The sequence below is a fragment of the Cyprinodon variegatus genome, unplaced genomic scaffold (genome assembly GCF_000732505.1).
Source record: "Cyprinodon variegatus isolate N-32 unplaced genomic scaffold, C_variegatus-1.0 Scaffold644, whole genome shotgun sequence".
NCBI classification, from domain to species: Eukaryota; Metazoa; Chordata; class Actinopteri; order Cyprinodontiformes; family Cyprinodontidae; genus Cyprinodon; species Cyprinodon variegatus.
The window spans coordinates 299,513-306,496 of NW_015151097.1; the positions used below are offsets into that span (position 1 = coordinate 299,513).

The following is a 6,984-nucleotide window of genomic DNA, read 5'->3' on the forward strand; positions in this document are numbered from 1 at the left end:
GATTATATCGTGCATCCCTAATTGACATTAATTTTTACCATCAAAATATCCATACTTTTTTTTTCATTTACAGATGTAATAAGGTCTTGTCCTGGATTCCAAAAACACTATTGGCTTGAAATTTAGATTTACCAAGTATTTCACTGAGTGCTCTATAAAGGGTTAAATGGAGCCAAAGCAACAGTTATCAACAATAAGCTGGATATTATCAGGCATAACAAACCTAGACACAGTCCTAATCCATTATATGGGACTCATAACTAATAATAATGGACATTTAATAGTTGATGACATCTAAAAGGGCTGAAAAAACACATATTGAGAAAAAGACAGTAAGAGTAAGAAATAAAAAAGACAAGAGGAAAATTGCATTTCTGTTCTTTTAAAATGTCAGTTTTTCCATTATTATCAAGCTGTTGTTTTGTTTTTTGTCACTGAGGGTCCCATGCCTGCATTCAGGCCGCACATTTCTTAAATCCGTCACTATTGCAAGTTTGGAGTCGCACTGTCTCTCAAAAAAATCATGAACGCCCCTGAATGTTGCAGCCATGAGGACATCTCTGCAAAATGTTCCTACTGAACACAACGATGCGTTTGCATCCGGCGATGACAGGTGAATATTCGCGCGCTCGTGCCACGCATGCACCGCTGGAGCGCGCCGCCCTCCTGCCGCCGGGAGGAGCAGAGAAGAGGAGAGAGGAGAGGAGAGGAGAGGAGAGGAGCAAACCAGAGTGATGCTGCATAGGGGAAGCGGTGGGTGATTTCTGCAGCTTCAATTATAATTCATTCTAATATAACCCGCAAAGTTTCCATTCTATAAGAGAGGAAAATCCCGCACTGGAAAACCAAGCGACTGAGAAATGTGGCGGTGAGAGCGCCGCTGACTGTAAGGAAAAGAAACGCTCCGGAGTCAATGTTCGTGACTGTCTAAACAGGGAGACGGACAAGGCAGAGGAGAGGAAAGCAGAAGACAAACAGGTCATCTTCTCCAGATGTGGAGGTAAGTGCAGATGTTCTGTTTGTAGGAGCGGGTATAACTAATAAACACGTGGTTGCTCAGCTCAGATAATACTACCTGCAACCTTATTCTGCCTCTCATCGTCTCTGCGTGTCCAGTTGGAGACGGAGTGCCAACTTTCTGCGGCTCAGGCTGCAGTCTGACTGTTTCCGTCTGCAGCGCGTTGGACGCAGCAGGCGTCGGACAGAAGCGCACCCAGTGTCTGTTTATTAACCACAGATAAACAGGAGACTAGCCAGGGTTATGCTCATGGAGGTATCCCATATCTGACACAAACCTGATGACTCACTGGTAACAGAAGGTCCCACTTTGTATGCTGCGTGGAAATGACTTTAAAAGTAGACATTTATGTATAAATCCTTCAATAAAGCAAGCTTGTCAGTCTTAATTGCTCCTAAAGTGTATAAAATGAAAAAAACAAAAACAAAAAACATCTTGCCCAACATTGACTTTCAGGGCACAGTTATTAGAAGTTGGATGTAATTTGGCTGAAGATAATAGCAACTGATCTGAGCAAATGGCTCCAAAGTGCAAAAGTTCTGTTATGCCTTGAATTTTTTTAACATTATTAACCCCAGATTTTGTTAACTTTAGTTTAAGGTAGCATGCATTATTTACATGGTTTTGTTTCGTCAGAATAAAAAGCTGTTTTCAAGAATTTTCCCACAATTTCACATTTCAAATGTTGATTTAGACTCTGACTGGTTCTTTCTATGGATACATAACAGGGCTGTATCTGCAGAAACAATACCAAGGTTTCTCCATCAGAATATTTAGCTACTTTTTCATCAAATAAAAAAAAGACTTTCCCACAGCATGTGGCTGTCCCTGTTACGGTTTATGTGTCTTCTGTGTCTTGTAAACCTTATCTCTTTTTGCTTGATTTCAATAATATCTTACATTTACTGCTCTAAGTAAAGATCCTCTTGCCAATCCATAAATCCATCAAACTTTTTTTTTTCCATGAATCAATAATTGGATGATTCTTCCCGGCATATTTCAGTGTAGCCAGTGGCTAAGGTGAATTTTGTCCTGAAATTCAGGACACTACATCGGCCCTTAGACTGACATTTGGGCTCCTTCTTCCAGGGCTCTTTCCAGCACATTTTAGCAGAAAGGTTGGTTACACTAAAAGTTGTCAAAATTACACTGAAATTAGGCCAATAAACTGACTTTTATTGAGCGTAATGACCGCTGAAACTAAATTAAATTAAAGTTAGTTTATTTAAATAGCTCCAATTCATGTCATCTCAAGGCACTTTCCAGTTCACCAGATCATCCAGTCAAATTGTTTCAGAGTTTTCTATGTAAGAAAAACCTTCTGATTGCATCGACTCATTGACTCTTCAGCAATCCCTCACACTAAGCATGCTTGTAGCGACAGTGGAGAGGAAAAACTCCCTTTTAATCAGGAAGAAACCTCCAGCAGAACCAGGCTCAGTGTGAGCGGCCATCTGCTGAGGTCGACTGTGTTTTTAAACCAAAGTGCCTCCTTATTTTCAAATATTTTTGAGAAAACTCAGTGAAAACATGAACCCCGCCCCCTTCAGACCCTATCATGACTTACCCTGAGTGCTTGCAGGTAGGTAAACACATGAACCACTGCCTCAGCATAGTTCCTGCTTTGAAAACAGGTGTTAGGCGACCATGCTAAAGGCTCAGAAGGATGCCCAAACAGCTGTTCTGCAAAGCTGGACCGACTGATGGTCTGTTTTATTTGGTTTTTTTTCTTCAGCAGTGTGTAGTCCCTTTACCATGGGTGCATGTGGATCAGCATGTCTCTTGGTCAATAGTTTGCAAATAAGGGGAGATACTGACTTTGTCTCCAACATGGAGAAAAGATAAAAAAGAAATAGGAGTGGGCTTAAGGAAGATTTTAATACAGTATTTAAACCAAAAGAGGCTGGGAAAAGTTTTTCATGTTCACCCGTTAACTGGTCCCATCACATCTGAGGGGCAGACATTTGTGGTGCCTTCAAGCTTTAAGCCTGATCTTGCCACAGTAAGGCTACTCTTTTCCATTACTATGATTTTAGATGATAGAGCAGATCAAGGGTTAAAGGACAGCGATTTTGGTAAGTGATTTTGGTGCAGCCAGTTAACAGGTTAATTGATGAATGTGTATAAACCCTTTACAATTTTGGCAAATTACTGCTTTGAGCGGGTACGTTTCTCAACAAACAATATGCCTTAGTCTCCATAATCCAGTTAACAATTTATTCCAATAATCAATTAATATCATTATTTATATCAGCCATACATGATTTTGTTGCCTTTATAAGTATCTGACAGATTTAGATAATGGAGGAGGAACAATTGTCCTGTCAAAGGGTTTTCCCATCTGGATTTTTGCCGCTCACTCAGTGTTAAACTCTATTTGATTGGTTACCTATTAAGGAAATTGTTGGTGTCAGAGCAAAATTGGATGAATACATCTATACAATATTTATATGCATGAAAAAAGTTTTGAAGTTTTTTCTTTTGAGAAACCTTCATATTTCCTTCTCCTTCTGAGTTGAATTTTTCTCTCTCATAAAATAGAAATCCAATCGACTGAAGGGTTTCTACTTGGCTGTAATGTAAAAATTTAAATTTCAGAAATGCTCTTGGGTGTGAACAACTCTATGAGGTAACATCACTTTTTTCATATTCTCTGTATAAAAAAACAAACAGGTTATTTATAATTCTGACAGCAGTATTTGTGTGTTGACGCGTGCTAGAATGAAACTGGAGGCACCTCTGAATGGAAGCATTGTCCATAGAATCGCCACAGAATTGCATCATCTGCCAGAGCTCCTCACGTCCTGTGGTGCAGATGTCAGCTCCATGGCCCGTCTGAAAGGCCTGTAGCAAAACAGCAGCTCATTACAAGTGCAGCAACCCTGGCTGCTTCTGGCAGGAGGCTGTTGGCTCATTAGGGGTCACTGCAGGGCGAGACTCACACTATGAGCTTCTGCTTGTTACCAGAGCGCGCAGCCAAACCTCCGCTTCTCCGGAATGAATTCAGTCTTGCCGACAGATGAGCATGATGCGTCATTAGACTCTGTCTGTGGACAGTGTTGAGTTTATTTTCATTTTGATTTCCCGTAAAATGTTAAAGGAAATTAATCTGTGGTTAAATCTTAGAGTCTGACATGTAGAAGGTAGGATGCTTCCTCAGTGCACTGTTTAAATTACTGGGCAGCATTTCTTATATTTGCCTGGTGCGGTCCCCAAAGCTTAGCAGGAAATTTCTGAAATTACAGATAACACAGTTAATGTTGTGATTGTCGCTCTCTGACTCAGAGGTGTGTGACAAGAAAAATCTGAAGTGAGACAGCAGAGAAGACAGCGCCGACCCGCAACCCACATCCATCTCAAAATAGCTCCCAGAATTGTGCTGCGGATGGTTCTATAACATTCCCATCTATCAGTTCAGCATAGCTTAGATTCCTGAAGCCTGTTCTTTCTCCTGGACCTTTTTCATTTTGTCTTAAATTCCTAATGTAGGGATACCCTTTTACTTTTTTCTCTCTCTTTTTTTTATATGCTGTCTAACTGCTGTGTCATTATTTATGTTAAGTCAAATGTAATCCTTACCCGCATGAATCTAGAATGTTTTCATTAAAAGTAGTGATACACATTTACTAGTTGCTCATGCAACTGGAAACCGTAGGTTTAATTTAAACAGGACATGAAAAACAGCCAGAGTTACAACATTGATCAGTGCTGACCGACACATGAGAAACAAAAAAACAAAGGAGCCTTAAAGGAAATTGTAAGGTTTTAGAATGTATTGTATATTTTATAGAATTTATCACTATTTTCAGTCTATTAAATGTAGAGCTGAAGCAATTAATCATTATGATCGTGATTAATCGATTATTGAAATAATCGTCAACTAATTAAGTAATCGATTAATCGTAAATCAGAGTATATAGTAGGGGTGTAAATCACATCCATCACGGCGATTCGATTCAGTATCGATTTCCTGACCCAACGATTCGATTATGTTCAATACTCAAGAATACAACACGATACGATTCGATTCGATTAATTGGTTCTTTTTTTTTTTTTACACCTTACAGGCTAGACAATGTGTCAAATTTGAAGTAAATCAATGAAAGCTGTAATATTGTTATGCATTGTTTTTTTTTGAAACAACAGCAAATAACAGAAGTATAAAAGTTGTACTCCATCTATTCCTATTAAAACCTCATTCACTGAAAAATAATAATACCCCTGCGTTACAGATTCTGAAAGGCCTTGCATAAAAAAATACTGCACAAAATCAGTGCAATGAGTGCAATTCAATACCTCAGCTGCAGAGTGTCGACGTCCCCGCCCCCTCCGCAGACACTCCGCTGCTCCTCTCCCAAATTGTAGCTGACCGCAGACAGTGCCGCAGACGGGAGGTCGGCTTGTTTTGTTTTTATGACCCAAACTGTGGAAAACAACTCGTGAAGTTTGACCCGCTAGAAGAGCGAGGTGCGCAAGAACGCTGGGATCCTTTTTCTTGTCATGAACCGAAGACAGGTGGACCCAATATTCAAGGAGAGACAGTCAGTAGGAAAGTTCAAAAAAGTTTATGAAATAAAACAAAAACTAAAGTGGAGCTGTGGCTCGCGGACACTGCAGGAGGGAGGCGGGGCACCGCCCAATCTCAGACATTCTGCAGAAGAAACACAGGTAAGTGACCACGATCTTCTGACAGAAGATGATTATCTGAGTTGGTCACTTACCTGGTTTAACAGTCCAGTCCGAGAATGTCCCCAAAGCTGCAGTTCCAGAGGTCTTGCAGGAAGCCGATCCTGGTCAGGGATTCAAAAGAGACAGGAACAGACCGAACAGGATCCAGATCAGGCTGGAACAGACAGGTGGTAGGATCTGGGCTTCCAGGCATCCACAAGCTCCCAGGCAGGTTCAGAGTTTGACTGGGACCGGAAGCAGGACCAGACGGTCACGCACAGGAGCAGACAGGATCAGGAGCAGATGAGCAGGCTCAGCGGAAGAGGGTAGCCAAGACAGGACGTGGAACCAGAACTTAATGCAGGACTTTAAACTGGTCTCCTCCCCGGAGCCAGGCTTACTGAGATAAAAGCTGAACCTCCCTACATATAAAGCCAAAAACCCAGAGGACTCAGCGGGGGAGGAACAGCGGGCAATCAGGAGACGAGACAAACACAAAAACCCTCTTTCCACTGGCTGCTAGGATCCAGGGCATGAAGCAAGGCTAAAACTGAACAGACAGACTAACAAAAAGACAAGCAACGATCTGGCACTGAATGCTCAGGCTGAACTGAATATAAACCACAGGAAACAGGTGAGAGGAATAAATAATAATTGAGGCAGGGAGGGAAAAAGACAGGTGAAAGGAATGACTAATTAAGGGAGAGCAAACAGGCCAGATCATGACACTTCTACCTGGATCTCCGCTCTTTTTGGCACTCATGTCCCTCCGTCGTCGGACTAAACTCGCCCCCACTTCTCTACGCCTTGGCTGTATCTAGACCCACAGCGTGTAGCACAGACCTTCAGTATTGAGCATAAATCAAAAATGTCTGTGTCAAGCTCACTGCAACTCACTGCTGTAAGAGTATAACCAGGAAGCGAGGTAGGAGGGCAAAATATGTTTAGCGCCACCGCAGCTAGAGAGGGAGAATTACGTCCAGGAGCAAATGGATAAAAATAGACCGGAGGAAAAAAAATACATGAATCGATTATCTTGCGGACGTGTCGATGCATCGGATTGTCGGCTGTTGGATAGATGCATGGATACAAAATGATTTTATTTACACCCCTAGTATATAGAATTGAAAAAATTACTTTAGCTGACAGAGCAACGCACTTAGAGCAAAACTATACCAACATTGTAAAAAAATATAAAGGGCTGCAACTACCGATTGTTTTGCAAATCAATCAATTGTGTTGATAATTTTTCCGATAAATTGATTTAAAATCAGATGGCCAAAGGTTACTTAAAGAAG

The 6,984-nt window shown here is 41.2% G+C and overlaps 1 long non-coding RNA gene across 2 annotated transcripts in view; it reads left to right on the forward strand.

Annotated features, from left to right (window-relative positions):
• Window positions 1–709: 709 nt before the first annotated feature.
• The window catches only part of LOC107096711, a 137,148-nt gene continuing 130,873 nt past the window's right edge, over window positions 710–6,984 (forward strand). For both annotated transcript variants that reach the window (XR_001481806.1, XR_001481805.1), the window contains exon 1: window positions 710–1,000. This is a non-coding gene — a long non-coding RNA (uncharacterized LOC107096711). The remainder of the gene's footprint in view (window positions 1,001–6,984) is intronic.